Below are 20,028 nucleotides of genomic sequence, written 5' to 3' on the forward strand. Positions count from 1 at the left end.
GGTTTTGATACCCGTTGTAGACAGCACAAACAGCCCATTGTGTAGCTTTGTGCTGAATTCCAAACAAACAACAATCCCATTTGTATCAGTTCCCCGCTGGGACATCTGTAAACCTACTGATGTCCAACGTTAAAATGAGGGGTTCGATTCCCCTCGGTGGATACAGCAGATAGCTCGATGTGGATCTACTATGTGAAAACATACACGTCTCCAATGCTATAAAGTTTAAAATACAATTTACTGAAATACAATTTGTAATTGTACTGATTTATTATCTGTTTATGTACGTGCTAACAAGTTTAAACTTTAACGTGGTGCGCAGAAATGGTGCGTAGAGCATCAGTGAGGTTCATACCTGTTCCATCATTGCGATAGAAGTTTTGTTGACGTGCGAGTAGAAAGAAAGAAATAGTTGAACGGCTTTAACCATTTCGGTGACGTCATGTATTCAATGACGTATATAAAGTTATCAATTTTTACTGGCTACTTTTCATGATGCGACCAAAGCAGAACGTAACCTAACTGTTCGAACACCGAATCAGTAATTGTTTAACTCACGGCCGATGAACGCTTAAAATTTAAATAAGGACTTCACTATGGTCTGGACGTAATTAATCCAGCCTTGAACAAAGTCCTAACTAAATAACCTTTAACGGAAATTGAATGTTTTATACCTATATTAATATAATGCCACTACAAGTGTTGGCTGTTAACAACAAACACGTGTAGGGTGGGCAATGAAGATTAGGTTACAGTTACTGCAGTTCTGTGTTACTTCGGCAGCGAGATAACGGTTCGTTACACACAGTGTCACCCACCTTCGAAGTATGAGAGTTTCGTGTGCATCTTTAACACACGTATATGCACATGACAAGAACTGAGACAAAACTGTTGTCGTTTATATTGTATCATATGATATAAAATTAGTTTACTGTGTTACGTATTATAATTCATCTCGGACTAGCCTTCAATTGATTACATTTCATGTTACAGTTTGAAACAGCCTGAAATTTTAATATCGATTTGGAAGTTAATTAAATTTCGATATGTGTATCTCATTTGTGTTATTTACCAACAAGATCGATACAAACAATTTTCTTTCTTAACACAAATATATTATAATATACAAACAATTATACAATTTATAATAACGGTTATTATAAACAATAATTTATAAACGAAAGTTTTATCCTGTCTGTAAAAATAATTCGAACTAGAGAAGTTGGTTTTTTTTTATAAGAATCCTTAACTTTGGTGGATTGAACAGTTTATTTGTTTATTTGTTTTGAATTTCGCGCAAAGCTACTCGAGAGCTATCTGCGCTAGCCGTCCCTAATTTAGCAGTGTAGGACTAGAGGGAAGGCAGCTTGTCATCACCACCCACCGCCAACTCTTGAGCTACTCTTTTACTAACGAATAGTGGGATTGATCGTACCATTATAACGCCCCCACGGCTGAAAGAGCGAGGATGTTTTGCACGACGGGGACTGAACAGATATGAGGTTTTGTCGAGATGTTAGAAATTTATTTTTATGAAAAGTTGTTTTATGTGTTAAAGTGTAATAACCAGAAAGAGCAGTCATTTCCTGAAGGCCCGGCACAGCCAGGTGGTTAAGGCGTTCGACCCGTAATCTGAGGGTCGCGGGTTCGAATTCCCGTCGCACCAGCCATGCTCGGCCTTTCAGCCGTGAGGGCGCTTTAACGTTACGGTCAATCTCACTATTCGTTGATAAAATAGTAGCCCAAGAGTTAGCGGTAGGTGATGGTGACTAGTTGCCTTCCCTCTAGTCTTAAAGTGCTAAATTATGGATGTCTAGCACAAATAGCTCTATTGTAGCTTTGCGCGAAATTCAAAAACAAACAAAGTTCCTGCAGTGTTTCGACTTTATTTTCGTCCAAATAAATTTTGAGGTCGTCACGTGCACAATGGTTACATTATTCAGTTAAACATAATTGCCTTAGTTTGTCAAAACTGTTATCAGTTTGCATAGGATTACACCATCGATTTCCGTGGACAAATTCCATGTGATAATCTTGATGATTATCTTGCTTGCGGTAACTTTTAAACTTTTGGCGATGAGCATTCAGTACTATCTCTTATGTTTTAAAGATAGCTGCTTTAACCTTATCATAATCTGTACAATCTTCTAGATAAAGAGCAACATAAACTTATTAGTCTTTACCAGTCAAACCACTCTGTAATAATAATGACCATTTTTGGGGGGACCATTTCATGGTTTGATCAACTTTCTCAAAATGTTAAGAATTTTTATCAACGTTATTTTCATTAAATGGTTGCGCTTTAATATATCGATTAAGTTTAAATTTGTCATCTTGCCTTAATCGATCGGTATTAAGCCTAATTTCTATTTCTTTCAGCATAATTTCTTTCTCGACTTCGATACGAGCTTGTTCGACATCTAGGCGCTTGCTTTTCTATTCAGATTCGATAAGGACTTGGTCTTTCTCTTTTTCAGCTTCCATACTGGTTTGTTCAAGCCCGATTGTTCGAATTTTAACGGATTTCTAACTTATCTTTATCACTCGACTCTGATTGGCTGGCAGAGACACTAGAATATTCCCCAATGTCTCCTGAGACAATAAATCATCATTGATTCGTATTTCTTAACCTTTAATTCTTCAACTTTGACAATTTCAAGCAATTCACTTTTGTTATCTCTTTATAGTTGTTTGAGGGATTGGTGATTCAAGAAAACTTTAATAATCAGATTTGAATTTTAGCTCAGAACGAATTCTTATTCTTAACTACTGCTGACCCATCTCGAGACGCCCAGGAGATGGACGACCAATCATAAACTTCTGTTGCACGTGCAGCTATTCGTAACTGAAAAGCAGCATTAAGTGTTCACTTACAACATTCACACAGCTGAATGTTCGGAACGTGTTCGGCTTAACGAGACTCGAACGTGGGACCTTCCGAACCACAGCTTCTTAACTACTTAAACGTACATGAAACAAAAGAAGTCTGAAGTTTTGTTAAAATTAGTCGGCACATCACCACACTTCATCTTTCGGTTTGCAAAAAGAACGACTGAACGAAACGTTATGTAAATATAATAATAAATAAATCCTTTCGTTTAACATATCATTGTGTGTCTTTGGTCAATTTAAGTGCTTGTTTTATGTTTCTTCTAACCTTCCAATTTCCAAGGAAGAAACAGATATGTTTCTAATGTTTAACATCGTCTCGAGCACAGACAAACATGGCGGATTTAATTTCTCCTTTCTTTCCACGAAACGGATACACACCGGATGTTGCTGTACAGACGACTGAAGTTTCTTGATCGAAGTATGTCTACTGAGGCCTACAGCTTTTCTGTTTAAACAAAGAAACGATATTTATTTAGTTGAATCTGTTTGTTACTTTAGAGACGACGGGAAACTTTCTAGAATCTTCGTTTACTTTTGTCTACACTTTGTGAAATAACAGTCATCCTAGCGCGATCGACTCTGTTGATAGTTTGTTCATATTAAGTGAAATGGCCCGGCATGGCCAAGCGTGTTAAGGCGTTCGACTTGTAATTCGAGGGTCGCGGGTTCGAATCCCGGTCGCACCAAACACGCTCGCCCTCCCAGCCGTGGGGGCGTTATAATGTTACGGTCAATCCCACTATTCGTTGATAAAAGAGTAGCCCAAGAGTTGGCGGTGGGTGGTGATGACTAGCTGCCTTCCCTCTTCATTAGGGACGGCTAGCGCAGATAGCCCTCGAGTAGCTTTGCGCGAAATTAAAAAAAACAAAACAATATTAAGTGAAATAACTCGTCTGTTTTTAAAATCATTTTATGGACGAATATATTTCTAAACCGTTTTTTTCTATCTTCATCTTATTTTATTCAGTAATTTAGCAGCTCTAGTATCAGTGCCACAGTTGAAGGCCAGTTTAAAAAGGCTTAACATATGATGTTTTTTTGTTCACCTCTGTACATAAATATGTAAACTTCAATGTGATACAAAGATGCGGAAAACGTGTAACAACGATAAGCAAACTAACCTTGTTCTCAAATATTTGTTTGATAAGAATTTTGACCTGAAATATCAGAATGTTCGTGTTTTTTCTTTTGAGCTTGAAGATACGCAATATGATATCTGCAATCTTTCCAATGAGAGTATCGAACTCAAGTTTATAGCTTTTTATTTCTTTAACTCGCGCTAATTAATCGGGAAAGGGCAAAGAGAGGCAGTTTTTCTTGTCTGATAGAATAAGGTTTGACTGCTACTCTTATAACACGTGCATGGTTTAAAATGCGGAGCGTGTTTGTTTGTTTTTTTCAGCAACCTTTTATGGGCGGTAAATTATTAGATCCACAATCGTGGCTCGCTAACCACAATAATTCACTCTAGTAGAGAATGCATGTAACATTGCGTTATCAGATATGTTAATTACACCAACTTCGTCTTCAAGCCCTAAGAAGTCAATACATACTTTAGATCAAGAGTTAATTAGTGATATAATATAAAAATTATACATTTTATTTTGTATATTTTTGACGGTATCCTTGTTTTCAAAGAATCCTACGCACGGGAGAAACATTTGTCATTTAGGAAACAAAATCAATTTATGTGACGGAAGTTTTAATTTTTCCCTGCGGGGCCCGGCAATTATTTAAGCTCGGGATGGCCAAGCGTGTTAAGGCGTTCGACTCGTAATCCGAGGATCGCGGGTTCGAATCTCAGTCGCACCAAACGTGCGCGCCCTTTCAGCAATGGGGGCGTTATAAAGTGATGGTCAATCCCACTATTCGTTGGTAAAAGAGTAGTCCAAGAGTTGGCGGTGGGTGGTGACGACTAGCTGCCTTCCCTCTAGCCTTACACTGCTAAATTAGGGACGGCTAGCGCAGATAGCCCTCGAGTAGCTTTGCGCGAAATTCAGAACGAACAAAAACAATTTTGCCCTGTTTTTAAGAACACACTTTGCACGATAAAACGTAGTTTTATTTTGTCCAGGCAACGGTTAAACACATTACATGATGAAACGAAAGTCATTTTAATTTCCTAAGATATAGCTTCCCTTCCTCTATAAATTAAACTATCAATTTAAACAAAAAGAAACCTTTTATACGGTAAGAAAAACAGACGAAACATTTATATTTGAGGATTGTCAGAATCCATCAATTTGGAAAGTAATGTTCAGTCAGTTTCTGATGCATATTTTTTATTTGTTTTGTATTGTTGTTGTTTTTTGTCGGTCGGACGCTATTTCTTTGGATTAATAATTTATTACTAAAGAAAGTATTCTAGAAAGTAGAATGCACTAGATTGAAGAAATTGAATAAAATATGACCGTATTTAGTTCAAACATTATTCACAGTACAGTTTCGTTTTACATCATACCTGCTATATTTTAATTATTTCATTGTGGTCTGACCGTCACTGTCTTTGAATATACAAGGATTCGCTCGTGGCGATGCATACATCATATGTAAAAGCTGTATCTTAAGCCGCGGAGTCGCTCTGAGTTGGTGAGTTTTGTTTTTACCACCTACAAACTTTTAACTGATAACTTCGTCATCTCTTGATCGATTTGGGATCTAATTACACTTTTTGACTCAGGAAGTCAAATCCTTTTCAGATCTCGCAGGTTAATTTATTCTAATCCTGTCTGAAAGAATTTCAGTTTCAGGATAGACTGGTGGAGGTTCTGATAATTAATAGAACTGAACCTGGTGTACACGTTCTACGTTTGTTATTGTTGGTGCACTAAAAATATAACTAATATAAAGGAAAAAAAGAATTCCAGACTATTCTTTGATAGATTGTTTAGGCAGAGTATTCATGGTGAAACTTTGTTAAATGGACGGCAACTGCCTGTTGTGGAGACACAAGTGTAGAGGACGACGTTTCGAAAGTCTTCCGCCTTTTTTCTTTTTTTTTTTTGAATTCTATACTATTTTATTACTGCCTAAAATAATTCCAAATTCCGCAGATATTGAGATTTCTCTTGTTTTTACCATTGGTCTTACATACGTTCTGTAGTATTAAAACAGTTTTTAGCATCGTATGATATACTGTATGATATACAGAATTTGTACTATTTTTAAATATTTTGCTTTGAAAGTGTAACATAACTAATATATATTTTCACTCGTATTTCAATAAGCACTGATGGATTTATTTTCAGACTGCTCAGATAGGCCCGGCATAGCCAGGTGGGTTAAGGCGTTCGACTCGTAATCCGAGGGTCGCGGGTTCAAATCCCCATCGCACCAAACATAATCGCTCTTTCAGCCGTAAAGGCGTTATAATGTGAAGGCCAGTCTCACTAATCGTTGGTAAAAGAGTAGTCCAAGAGTTGGCAGGGAGTGGTGATTACTAGCTGCCTTCCCTCTAGTCTTACACTGCAAAATTAGGGACTACTAGCGCAGATAGCCCTCGTGTAGCTTTACGCGAAATTCAGAAAACAAACAAAAGAGACGGCATATAATGGCACCTCGCCATCTACAAGTATTCGAACTATTCCAAAATAATCATTAATTAGTATAAAACTCAATGATATTTTAGTATTAAATATATCTTTTCAAATTACCTAAATATTTTACGTTTTCTAACCTTTTCAAATGTGCGAATTTATAAAAATAAAAACATTCCTTATTTATATACATCTCATAACGAATTAACTACCAAAGTTATATTCTAAAATGGAGATTTCTTTTGTCCAATATTAAGTTTCATAATAATTATTCATTTTAGTAGTTTAAGTCCTGAAGATCCATCAAAAGTTCCAGTGTATTCTAAGAACCTTAAAGTTACCTTTTTCCATGCTTTCCTCTTGTTTTCCAATTAAATACAACAGACGAGAGCGTTCATGGTAGTTGAACACAAAACTTGTTTTGTACTTATTAGCTGAACAGGTATTTAATTAGTGTCAAATAAACGCCCCCCCCCCTCCAGAGATCCATAAAGAGGCTTCTAGTGAGCACGTAGCGATGCTATAGAGTTACACTGCTCATTCTTGGATGACACACTCGTTGTTCCTATTTGGTAAGCTAATGTTTCATATCCCCGACTCGTGGTGTTGCTCCAAAATGCATTCAAACTGGTATATTTATTTGATTACCTGAACGACGCATGATGACCGAATAAACAGCCAATCAGAAACTCCTATAGTTCACGCAAAGCCCTACCTAAAGAGAGTATTTTAACTGAATTGTAGAATTTACTATCGTTTTTAAAAAAACAAACCATAAACGTAAGTTTTTGTCAGTACCAAGACCTCAGATCCCCGATCCGACATGGTCGTAAACACAACTCTTTGACGGCACCAAGTCCTGGGATTGAAAAGAACTTGCTAACTATTGCAAGTTACTCTAGGGTCACATTCTGATAACTGAAGTGATGTGTCAGGGGCAGTTAAATGTTTCTAGTTTGATGCATTACGATTCTGCCTTAAGAAAACGATAAGGTTTTACCTTCAGTTATGATCTGTGTTCTGGTAGCTATGGGTTTGTTAGTAGCGTGCTGATAATGTATCACACTTTAATATTAGAATACTAGAAAAACCAAGTAACTTTATTAAGGAAAACCAAATTAGGACATCACGTGCATTGCAGCGATATAAAGTCCTAACGAAACAGAGTAGTTTGTAATTTTGACCAAGATAAAAACTGATAAGTTTCGTTAGTGTGATTGCTAAGACATTTACGTTTTCGTAATTAAGTTAACACTCTTACCTCTGAAAGCTATCACTAACTTCACCAGATCGGTTTACTTAAAGTTACTATATCTCACGGTCGAACCAATCAGAACTACTATATCTCAAAGTCGAACCACTCAAAACTACTATAGCTCATGGTCGAACCAATCAAAACTACTATATCTCATGGTCGAACCAATCAGAACTAACTTTTAACCAATAGGCTTACGTAATACATCGAGTGATTGGTACCAATAAAACAGATCCTCTATGTTTCATGAACTAACTTGTTACAGCTCAAAGGTTTTTTTTTTATTATTCACTTATTAGATCACGAGATTACAAAACATATAATCGTAATTTATTTAATCCTGTGCGAAATATCTACACATAAGTTACATATTCTCGTGCAACATGAATGATACCTGTAAGTTACCGCTAGGGGAAACTGATGTTTGAGTGTTTCAAATGGCACTTAAATCTCAGCTAAACTAAACTATATTTATTTATTTTCTAAAGTTTTATCTCAGATCAGCTGAAAATGTCTTTTCGCTGAATTACGTCGCGTTATGTGTTATTCATATATTACCGCTCGTGGTGAAGAGAATTTCGTTCTGATGTTACGTCACTTTCTTGCCACCAGGCGATCAAGATTTGATTACAGAGACAGATGTGGCAACCAATGCTTAATGGTTGTTCGAATTACCAATAGAAATCCAGTAAACGTTGATCGTCGAGTAAAATGGGGCGTGAAGTGAGTCCTTAAATCTAGAGTGATACAAACAGTCCTATAAACCGAGGTAATGAAGCGAAATATAACTTACAGATACAAACATGTTCTCCTACGCTGGACGTTGCAGTAAAAAAAGCTATACACGACGTACTAAATGTTTATCAGTCTTGTAATGTACTTAATGACGTAGAAAAATTATTTCTAGGATTAAACTTTAAACAAACCAAATCTTTATATTTGATGTGACTTTAGGTTACTTGAATCTTAAAGTCCGCAGCGAATATACTGTCAATTTTTTACCTGCCTGAACTTTGACCTACAATTAGAGTTTCTAGAGCACGTGACCTGAACAGAAACGATTCGAATTCTGTTCGTTTTCAAACGATTAATTAGTCTTTTTGTAAATGAAGGCTACCATACATTTGAATACTTCATGAGATTATCATTTGAGTTCGTTTGTTTTGAATTTCTCGCAAAGGCCTATTCACGAGGACTATCTGCGCTAGTAGTGACCCTAATTTAGCAGTGTAAGACTATAGGGTAGGCAGCTAGTCATCACCACCCACCGCCATCTCTTGGGCCACTCTTTATCCAACGAATAATGTGATTGACTGTCACATTATAACGCCCCCTCACGGCGATCATGTTTGGTGTGAGAAGGATTCGAACCCACGACCCTCATATTGCGAGTCGAGCGCCCTAACTACCTGGCCATGTCGTGTCTTATTATTTGAAAATCAAAATACACTCAGATTATTTCAGATGAATAGCGCACGTAAACCAGAACCAGTTTATTACCTTCTAAAAGTTACTTTTGTATATTCTCCATATCTAGAATGAAGCGTGGAGTACATTTTGTTATGGTTCTGTTACTATGCTCTCTATAATATACGAGCACTGGATTTGTAGGAACACGAAATTTAATAAAGTTATCAATCATAGTTTCCGTTTATTCTTGGCGGCGCAATCATTAAACATATACGGCAAAAGGCGAACATAAGTTGCATAAGAGGTGTGCAATATTACGATACACACTAAAACTTGAAAGTCGTTTTTTATACGAAATTCGCTTTGAGGTTTTAAAATGCACTGCATTGCTGCTCGTCAGTGAAAACAAAAATCTAATTTCCTGTCTTTCAGAAACGCATATAACTCACTCCGTTTTAAAACAACGTCATTTTTCAAAGCCGTAATTACGTTATGTAAGTCATATACATATTTTAGTGAATGTACAAATCGCAATATAGTAACAAAGTGTAAGCCGTAATTTTTCATAACCAGTTTTCAACAGAACTTTGAGTCATATTTATACGTTCTATTACCACAAGATATGTTCACAAACGATATATCAATGTGAGTCAGATTACCATATATGTTATTAAATTTACTTCGGTAAAGAATGTATATAACTTAGGTGACTTCCAGAAATTAATTATATGTAACATCAAACCGTAGTGGTACTTGTTTGTCGAATGTGCTAAAGAACCAATCAGAGGGGCCGGCATGGCCAAGCATGTTAAGGCGTTCGACTCGTAATCCGAGGGTTGCGGGTTCGAATCCCAGTTGCACCAAACATGCTCGCCCTCCCAGCCATTGGGGCGTTATAATGTGACTGTCAATCCCACTATTCGTTGGTAAAAGAGTAGCCCAAGAGTTGGCGGTGGGTGTGATGATTAGCTGCCTTCTCTCTGGTCTTACACTGCTAAATTAGGGACGGCTAACTCAGTGTAGTGTTAAATAACATTAACAGTCACGTATTATAGCTTGTATCGTTACAAAAGTCCAACAGTATCATAGCGGTATGCCTGCGGACTCATCCTGCTAAAATCCTGGTTTCGATACCCGTAGTGGGCAGAGCACAGATGCAACTTTTTGCTTAACTCCAAACAATCAATTACTAGAAACTTTTTAAAAATCAGATATGCTTATAAAAATTAACACAAATTCTTCATCTTAAAAACAATAAATCTTTAGTCAGACATCGATTATATGTAACAACAACGATTGACCTTTGTAAATTTTGAAATTATTTATTTATGATAGACAGAATAGACGTAAGCTACATTAATTATATGGAGAAATAAGAATATGAATGTGGCAGACTTTTATTATGGAAGCTCTTTCATAAAGATTTGAAAACTGATCATTTATATTACTCAACTCTGTTTAGTTATTTTCATTTTCATATAAACTTCGTCTTACCATCTGGAATCTTCTGTAATGAGCTAGAAATAAAATTCTTTTGGTGTAAATCCGCCAATAAGTTGCTACATAGAGCCATCCGTTACTTAGTTTAATTAACAACACACTTATGAAGTCAACTCCGGATAGTTCTTTCAGACACTGTTGACAGCGTGTTTCAGATGTATTACATTATTTTGAATATATTTATAGCAAACACCCTAAGGCCATAATTGATTTTTCATCTACTGACGAGAGACAAGCCAGTTGTAGCATTTACAGCCTACCATTGACGCTACAGTGTGTTTGATTGTTTTAAGCTCAAATCTAGACACTGGGCTAAGTATGCTGTGCCCTCAACGAGTATCCGAACCCGGTATTTAGCGGTGAAAGCCCTCATATCTACAAATTTTCAAACTAGAACTTTTTAAGCTTCGTAGATTATTACTCAAAAGTTAAGGTGAGCAGTTTAAATAGTGATGAACTTACAACTTTTAGTCTGAAGTTAATAAAACTCCAACTGATTTATTATTTATTACCTAAAACAAAAAGGGAAAAGTTAATTAAAATTAATAATACTCATGCACGTGTTGGTTTTTAGCTGAAATCAATTATTCTACACATATCGATTAAAAAAAGTATACGATGTTATTACTAGTAAGGTCTGAAGTATTAAGCTCGGCATGGCCAGGTGGTTAGGGCGCTCGATTCGTAGCGTGAAGGTTGCGGATTCGAATCCCCGTCACACTAAACATGCTCGCCTTTTCAGCCGTGGGGGTGTTATAATGTTTCAGTCAAACCCATTATTCGTTGGTAAAAGAGTATCTCAAGAGTTGGCGGTGAGTAGTTATGACTAGATGCTTACCCTCTAGTCTTGCGCTGTTAAATTAGACGCGACTAATGCAGATATCCCTCGTGCAGCTTTGCGCGAAATTTAAACACAAAACAAACACATTGGAATTATTGCATCCAAAGGTTGTCGCTTCACAATGATTGACTGTCTCAGGGAGGGGTACTGGGAGATAGGTGATGCCGTCAAGCACACCAAGGTAACATTTCTGAAAGTTGCCAATAGATGACGTTTCTTCAAGTGTTTATTGCTCGGCCGCCATGAAAGGCGATTTTAATACCAAAATATTTCACCAGAGGACGTATCGTTAGGGGCAGTTACTAAGCAGACATGATGTCATAGTTCAAAAAAATGCCTCAGAGGGCGCAAACTAACTTATGGAGTTACGGACTATATCTTACTCAAGTGGTTATAGATTTTCAGTAATATAATAAAATATCAAAAACAACACTTAATATAACACAATCACAGTTATATAAATTTTACCACGCACACAATACATGTTTGCAGGTTTAACCAACCCCCAAAATAATTATATAATGCAATAATTAATACTTATAATCGATAAACAGTTTTATTTTGAATAAAAATATCATAATGTAATAGCACGTTTACTAATCTGTGGGTCCGGCATTACCAAGCGTGTTAAGGCGTTCGATTCGTAATCCGAGGGTCGCGGGTTCGAATCCCGGTCGCACCAAACACGCTCGCCCATTCAACTGTGGGGACATTATAATGTGACGGTCAATCCAGCTATTCGTTGGTAAAAGAGTAGCCCAAAAGTTGGCGGTGGATAGTGATGACTAGCTGCCCTCCCTCTAGTCTTACACTGCTAAATTAGGGACGGCTAGCGCAGATAGCCCTCGTGTAGCTTTGCACGAAATTCAAAACAAACTAAGTAATCTCTGACAAAATAATTTAATATGTTTTAGAAAGGTGAACTTTCACATGCATTTAATCACTGGTATTACTAGAAAATTTTAACAAATATACTGTGATAGTACAAGTCATCAGTGTCTAGAGTTAATTATGTTAAGATTCGTTAACGGTAATAGAAACAATAAATGATTGACTCATTTCGTCCATTTTCCACCAGATTGCCCGATGTAGCTTTGCTATAAGAAACACACTCTTCCCTTTTCTATATAGCCATTGATCACCTTCAAACGTACACAAAACCTGTGAAAGTATGGAAAACGTAACTTCTTTCAATCTTCTGTACAAATAAGCGTTAAGTATTCTCTTTTCATGACAATCTATTATAAATACATTAGCGTCAAGCATCCTTTTAAGGACGATTTATTTTTAATTGTATTATAATTAATTAGTAATTTAGTAATGAAAATCTTTAAATAATGAGTTTTACTAATTGTTTTGTGTTTGTTAGGATTAATTAAATAATCTTAAGTGTCCTTTTTATGACAATTCTATTACGAATTAATTAATTAACTAATATATATTAATTAGTGTTAAGCGTCCATTTTAGGAAGAGCTAATTATAAATGAATTAGTGTTAAAAATCATTTATAGGACAATTTAATTAATTATTTACCGATATGGTGTATACTATGCGTCATGGCCGCCTAAAAATATGTTCTCTACTTAATGATGTAATCATCCATCATGGCTACCTATTATAGGTGCTTAGCAATGTACCCCTAACGACGCGAGGTGTCTGGCATGGGCAGGTAATTAGGGTGCTCGACTAGTTAACCTAAGGGTCACGAGTTCGAATTCCCGCCATACCAAACATACTCGCCCTTTTAGCCATGGGGCGTTATAATGTCACGATCAATCTCACTATTAATTGGTAAAAGAGTAGCCCAAGAGTTGGCAGTGAGGGATAATGATTAGCTGCCTTCCCTCTAGTATTGCACTGCTAAATTAGGGACGGCTCGTGCAAATAGCTCTCGTGTAGCTTTGCGCGAAATTCAAAACAAACAAACCTTAACGACGCGCCCTCTGGTGACAACATTTGATGTTATGGCTACCTACAATGGTGGCTTACGCATCCCTTTTGTAAATGTTACATTATAATCTTTGACGATGTCACCTTGTTTCTCCCTCCCTGAGGCAGCCAATCAGCATAAGGCGGCATTCTTTTGATGCGATAGTTCCGGACTTACTGCTGATATACCCACAGTTCAAATTGGGAAATTATATATAAAATTAGTTAAAACATAATGTTTACATGGTATCACTAACGTGGTTCACAACCTTAGCTTCATAATCAATCACTAACTAGTCGCTAGAGGGCGTATTTGTATAAAACAATCCCTAGCAGTAGAAAAAATGCTAAAAAGAACAACGTTTATTTCTAGTATTAAAATGTGTTCTATATACCAATATTAACTTGCCACTTAACCAATACTAAGTGAGACAAAGCTTTCGCTTTTATTCGTTTATTTCTCAGGAAATTCCACATTTATGTACTTATCTTGTTTTTGATTTTCTTTTTTAGCTGTATACTTAAAGAGGCACGAGCTTATTCTGCATGGTTTAAACCGACAAACACAAATAGTCACTGACAGAAAGAGAGCTTACTGTCAATCCTTTTATCTGACAAGGAAAAAAAACCAACGGAGCATTCTGCGTTTAACAACAAACAAGGAAACAAGGCTTTCTGAAAAACCGTATATTTTAAATCAACGTAAAAATACTTGTTGTTAGATTTTGAAATTCGAGCAACATTCAAATATGCTGCTCAAAAAAATAAAACTATAAGAATGAAAAGTTATAAAATTTTGATCAGATGAAGGGCTTATTTATTTGTCGAGCTCAAAGCAATTCATTGGGCTATCTGTGCTCTGCCCACCACGGGTATTAAAACCCGATTCATAACATTGTAAATCCGCTAGGACTGTGCAGTATTATTTCAAAAATATTAAATCTGATACTGTTAGTGATAGGAGAATACAGTTGAAATATTATCGTATTAGCTTGAGAACGGTTTGTGGCTTGAACCATTATGTTTCATGTGACCTGATTCGTCCACGTTGAGACATAATAATATTTATATTAATGTTTCAAGAAGTTTTTTTTTCTTTCAATTGAAGAAGAAAATTCACTTCCTAAATACATCTTAATTATGATATTTCTGTTTTTATTCTTAGTATTTAATAAATAAAACATATTCAAGTATTTACGCATTTTATTTGTTTTGTTTGTTTTGAATTTCGCGCAAAGCTACTCGAGGGCTATCTGCGCTAGACGTCCCTAATTTATCAGTGTAAGACTAGAGGGAAGGCAGCTAGTCATCACCACCCACCGCCAACTCTTGGACTACTTTTCTACCAACGAATAGTGGAATTGACCGTCACTTTATAACGCCCCCACGGCTGAAAGGGCGAGCATGTTTGCTGCGACCGGGATTCGAACCCGCGACCCTCGGATTCGAACGCCTTAACACGCTTTGCCATGCCGGACCCACGTATTTTATTTACTTGTATACAAAAATAAAATACATAAAATAGTCTGAACTTATTTATGTTAGCTCGTTACTTGTGTGTGTTTTCTTATAGCAAAGCCACATCGGGCTATCTGCTGAGCCCACTGAGGGGAATCGAACCCTTATTTTAGCGTTGTAAATGCGTAGACCTACCATTGAACTAGCGGGGGGCACTTGAAACTACTCTGGTTTATTATTGACATGATGAGACGTGTATTGTACGAGTTATGGCTGCCTAAAATACATTCTCTGATTTGTGGTATAGTCATCCACTATGTCCGCTTGTCACGATCAAGCAGCATATCTCTAATGACACGTTCTCTGGTGATAATGCTTGGAAGTATTCGTTATCTTTGATATTACACCCTCATTCGGAAGGGACATTTTAATTACTTAGCTCCAAATTGCACATTGTATTTTTAAGCTATAATACTCCACAAATTTGCAGATATTTCAAAAAATATATTTATTTAAGGTTATATTTTCATACTGTTTTCATTCTACAGAGAATTTATTTGTAATATGTTTAAATTTGGGCTTCTCTAAACTCAAAACTCTTATACTAATTTTCTCAATCAAAAAAAAAAAAGAGTTTTTTATAACATTTTTAAATCCGCTCACATTTTAACCAAAATCCTTCTATAACATCAACAAAACATTTCTGATTTTGTTGCCAATTTGAATTATTATTAAAGAGGAAAAGTACCTGTCTCCGTCGAGCTCAAAAACATAATTTTGTGAACCACGTTGAACCTGTTGTTCCACCAGACACGTGACCGGCAACAGTCATTTGCAAACTCTCTTTGTTAACCTGAGGATGACCTAAAAAAGTCGAAATGTTTTGTCCTGTACTATATTTTAATTAAATTTTAATACCCACACCAGGCGTCTTAAGAATATATTAGACTCTCTGTTTTTCTTCCATCCAGCCACTGTTCTATCCAATTAGCTAACTTATAACACCTATAAAAATAATTTTTACAAGCCTTTTATGCGGCACCTTGTGAAATGCTTTATGAAATTCTAGATACACCAAATCTCACCTACATAAGTAGTCACCTTTTCAAAGAATATCAAAAGATTTGTAAGGCATGATTTTCCATTGATGAAACCATGTTGACTATCCAATAAAACGTTTAACTTCGTTAAATGACCTTACAAAACACATTTTATCAGACTTTCCAAAACGTTCCTCACAACTGATTTAAGACTAATAGGTCTATAATTACTGGGATAATTTTAATCATAACCCTTGAAAAGAGGACTTACATTAGCTAACTTGAAATTCTCTGGTACCTGCCCACAGTTCGAGGACTGATGAAAAATAGTAGTAAGTGCTGTACATATCCAATCTTTAATCTCCTTAAAATCCCTTAGGAAAGTATCATCAGCACCAGAAACAATACGATTTGTTTAAACTTTCCAGTTTGTCTAATGAGCTCAGAATTAAAACAGTGATCTTGTTTGATCTCTTTTCCATTTATCATCTGTTCAAGATGTTGGATGCTACTTAAATCGTCATTAGTAAAGACGAAAAAGAAACAAAACTTGATAACTCAGCCATCTCATAATCATCACTTACCACACTTTATCATCCGTCGAGGGTCCTAACCCCATTCTTACATACTATGTAATCTTACTGTACTGAAAGAAATCCGTACTATTAATTTTCACATATTAGCCAATCTTTTTTCATCCATCCTCTTGATGTCCTAATTTTCTCTTCCATCAATTATCTTGATCTTCTATATTCTTCTAAATCTCCTGTCATACCAATCAACTTAAATTTCTTAAATTCGTGATGCCTTTCTTTAATTACGTCTCTCAAATTCTTTGTGAGCCAAACTGTATTTTTACTTCCAGTTACACTTTTCTTTCTATAACGTATATATTTAAAAATTTAATAAATTTTCCAACATCTGACTAATGTCTCCGAATGACTCAGCACCCTAATTCACAGCACACAAATTTTGCTGCATTTCTGGCGAAGTGATCCTGGTCAGTTTCAAAAACATTTCTCTCTCGTAGTTTGACTCCAGCATTTCCCAATCTATAAGTCTGAAATTGAAATCACCCATAATTATGACATCATTAACAGTTGAAATCTTAATTTCGTTGTAAAGTTTCTCCCTAATTTTCATTGGTGCCATCTGGCGGTCTTTAATAAACTATCACTAAAAGCCTTTTCCCTTTTTACCCACTAGTAAAACATAAATGCATTCAATTTCTTTGCTATTTTCTTTGATATCCTCAATTATAACCGGATGTAACTTACATTTTACACATAAAACCAATCCTTCCATCTTTAATACAACTACCTATTAAAGAGCCTAACAAAGTGTGAACACTTATATCCTACACTGCTCTTATGTTTCAGTATAGTTTTCTTTTTTGCATGTGGCGTATATTCTTGACTGTGTCTTGCCTAAGTCTAACCTGTTCTCGATATCTGTAGAAGATTCTTGAGAGTAAGAATCAACAATATTTATTTTACGAAAATGATAATGCGTTTTCGAAGATTGTTGAAAGTTGCAGAAACTCGAGTGATTCATAAAAAAGCAGCTTGTCGAGATACAGTAATAGAAGAAGAATATTATTGGTCAGTTACAATTAGTGTGCTATGGGCTTCGCGAGATACAGTAATAGAAGAAGAATATTATTGGTCAGTTACAATGAGTGTGCTATGGGCTTCGCGAGATACAGTAATAGAAGAAGAATATTATTGGTCAGTTACAATTAGTGTGCCATGGGCTTCGCGAGATACAGTAATAGAAGAAGAATATTATTGGTCAGTTACAATTAGTGTACCATGGGCTTCGCGAGATACAGTACTAGAACAAGAATATTATTGGTCAGTTACAATTAGTGTGCCATGGGCTTCGCGAGATACAGTAATAGAAGAAGAATATTATTGGTCAGTTACAATTAGTGTGCCATGGGCTTCGCGAGATACAGTAAAAAGAAGAATATTATTAGTCAGTTACAATTAGTGTGCCATGGGCTTCGCGAGATACAGTAATAGAAGAAGAATATTATTGGTCAGTTACAATTAGTGTGCTATGGGCTTCGCGAGATACAGTAATAGAAGAAGAATATTATTGGTCAGTTACAATTAGTGTGCCATGGGCTTCGCGAGATACAGTAATAGAAGAAGAATATTATTGGTCAGTTAGAATTAGTGTGCTATGGGCTTCGCGAGATACAGTAATAGAAGAAGAATATTATTAGTCAGTTACAATTAGTATGCCATGGGCTTCGCGAGATACAGTAATAGAAGAAGAATGTAATTGGTCAGTTACAATTAGTGTGCCATGGGCTTCGCGAGATACAGTAATAGAAGAAGAATATTATTGGTAAGTTACAATTAGTGTGCTATGGGCTTCGCGAGATACAGTAATAGAAGAAGAATATTATTAGTCAGTTACAATTAGTGTGCTATAGGCTTCGCGAGATACAGTAATAGAAGAAGAATGTAATTGGTCAGTTACAATTAGTGTGCTATGGGCTTCACGAGATACAGTAATAGAAGAAGAATATTATTAGTCAGTTACAATTAGTGTGTCATGGGCTTCGTGAGATACAGTAATAGAAGAAGAATATTATTAGTCAGTTACAATTAGTGTGCTATGGGCTTCGCGAGATACAGTAATAGAAGAAGAATATTATTGGTCAGTTACAATTAGTGTGCCATGGGCTTCGCGAGATACAGTAATAGAAGAAGAATATTATTAGTCAGTTACAATTAGTGTGCTATGGGCTTCGCGAGATACAGTAATAGAAGAAGAATGTAATTGGTCAGTTACAATTAGTGTGCCATGGGCTTCGCGAGATACAGTAATAGAAGAAGAATGTAATTGGTCAGTTACAATTAGTGTGCCATGGGCTTCGCGAGATACAGTAATAGAAGAAGAATATTATTAGTCAGTTACAATTAGTGTGCTATGGGCTTCGCGAGATACAGTAATAGAAGAAGAATATTATTAGTCAGTTACAATTAGTGTGCTATGGGCTTCGCGAGATACAGTAATAGAAGAAGAATATTATTGGTCAGTTACAATTAGTGTGCTATGGGCTTCGCGAGATACAGTAATAGAAGAAGAATATTATCAGTCAGTTACAATTAGTGTGCCATGGGCTTCGCGAGATACAGTAATAGAAGAAGAATATTATCAGTCAGTTACAATTAGTGTGCTATGGGCTTCGGAAGCTATAATTGTGAGTAACGCTTATTAATTGGAAAACTACATAACTGCACCGAGAGCGTTTGTAGATTGCGAACATTACAAACCGTTTAACTCCAGTGAATTAACTTAGAAAATTAGTTTTTATACGAGGCCATTAGATATGATCGTCTATGAAAACTTAACGGATGCTTCAAGCTTAACCAGCTATCAAAAGAAGTGTACAGGTGTATCAATAAACCCCTAATTTGTGTTCAGTGAAAGTCGATAAAAGATTTAGTTCCAGACCAGATATGAAACTCAGTAAGTTTGTGAAACTGTTATATATAAACCATTATTTATAATAACTATTATTAGTAATAACCGTTATTATAAATTGTATTGTTTTTTTTTGTTTGTATATTAAAATATATTTATGTTAAGCTATTTCCAAACACCAGCTGGTAACAGCGGACAAACAAATTTATACGTAAAGAAACTCGAAAACAAAATCTAGAACAGGATGACCATGCTTGTCTGGAAGTAACACTAACACATTGGAAGTAACACTAGCACATTGGAAGTAACACTAACACATTGGAAGTAACACTAACACTTGGAAGTAACACTAGCACATTGGAACTAACACTAACACATTGTAAGTAACACTAGCACATTGGAAGTAACACTAAAACATTGGAAGAACACTAGCACATTGGAAGTAACACTAACACATTGGAAGTAACACTAGCACATTGGAAGTAACAATAGAACAATGGAAGTAACACTAACACATTGAAAGTAACACTAACACATTGGAAGTAACACTAACACTTGGAAGTAACAGTAGCACATTGGAAGTAACAATAGAACAATGGAAGTAACACTAACACATTGGAAGTAACACTAACACTTGGAAGTAACAGTAGCACATTGGAAGTATCACTAGCACATCACTTAGAAACATCTACAAACAGTACTTACGGCCGGTAATACGCCTGCCC

This window comes from Tachypleus tridentatus, chromosome 3 (assembly GCF_004210375.1).
Source record: "Tachypleus tridentatus isolate NWPU-2018 chromosome 3, ASM421037v1, whole genome shotgun sequence".
NCBI lineage: Eukaryota > Metazoa > Arthropoda > Merostomata > Xiphosura > Limulidae > Tachypleus > Tachypleus tridentatus.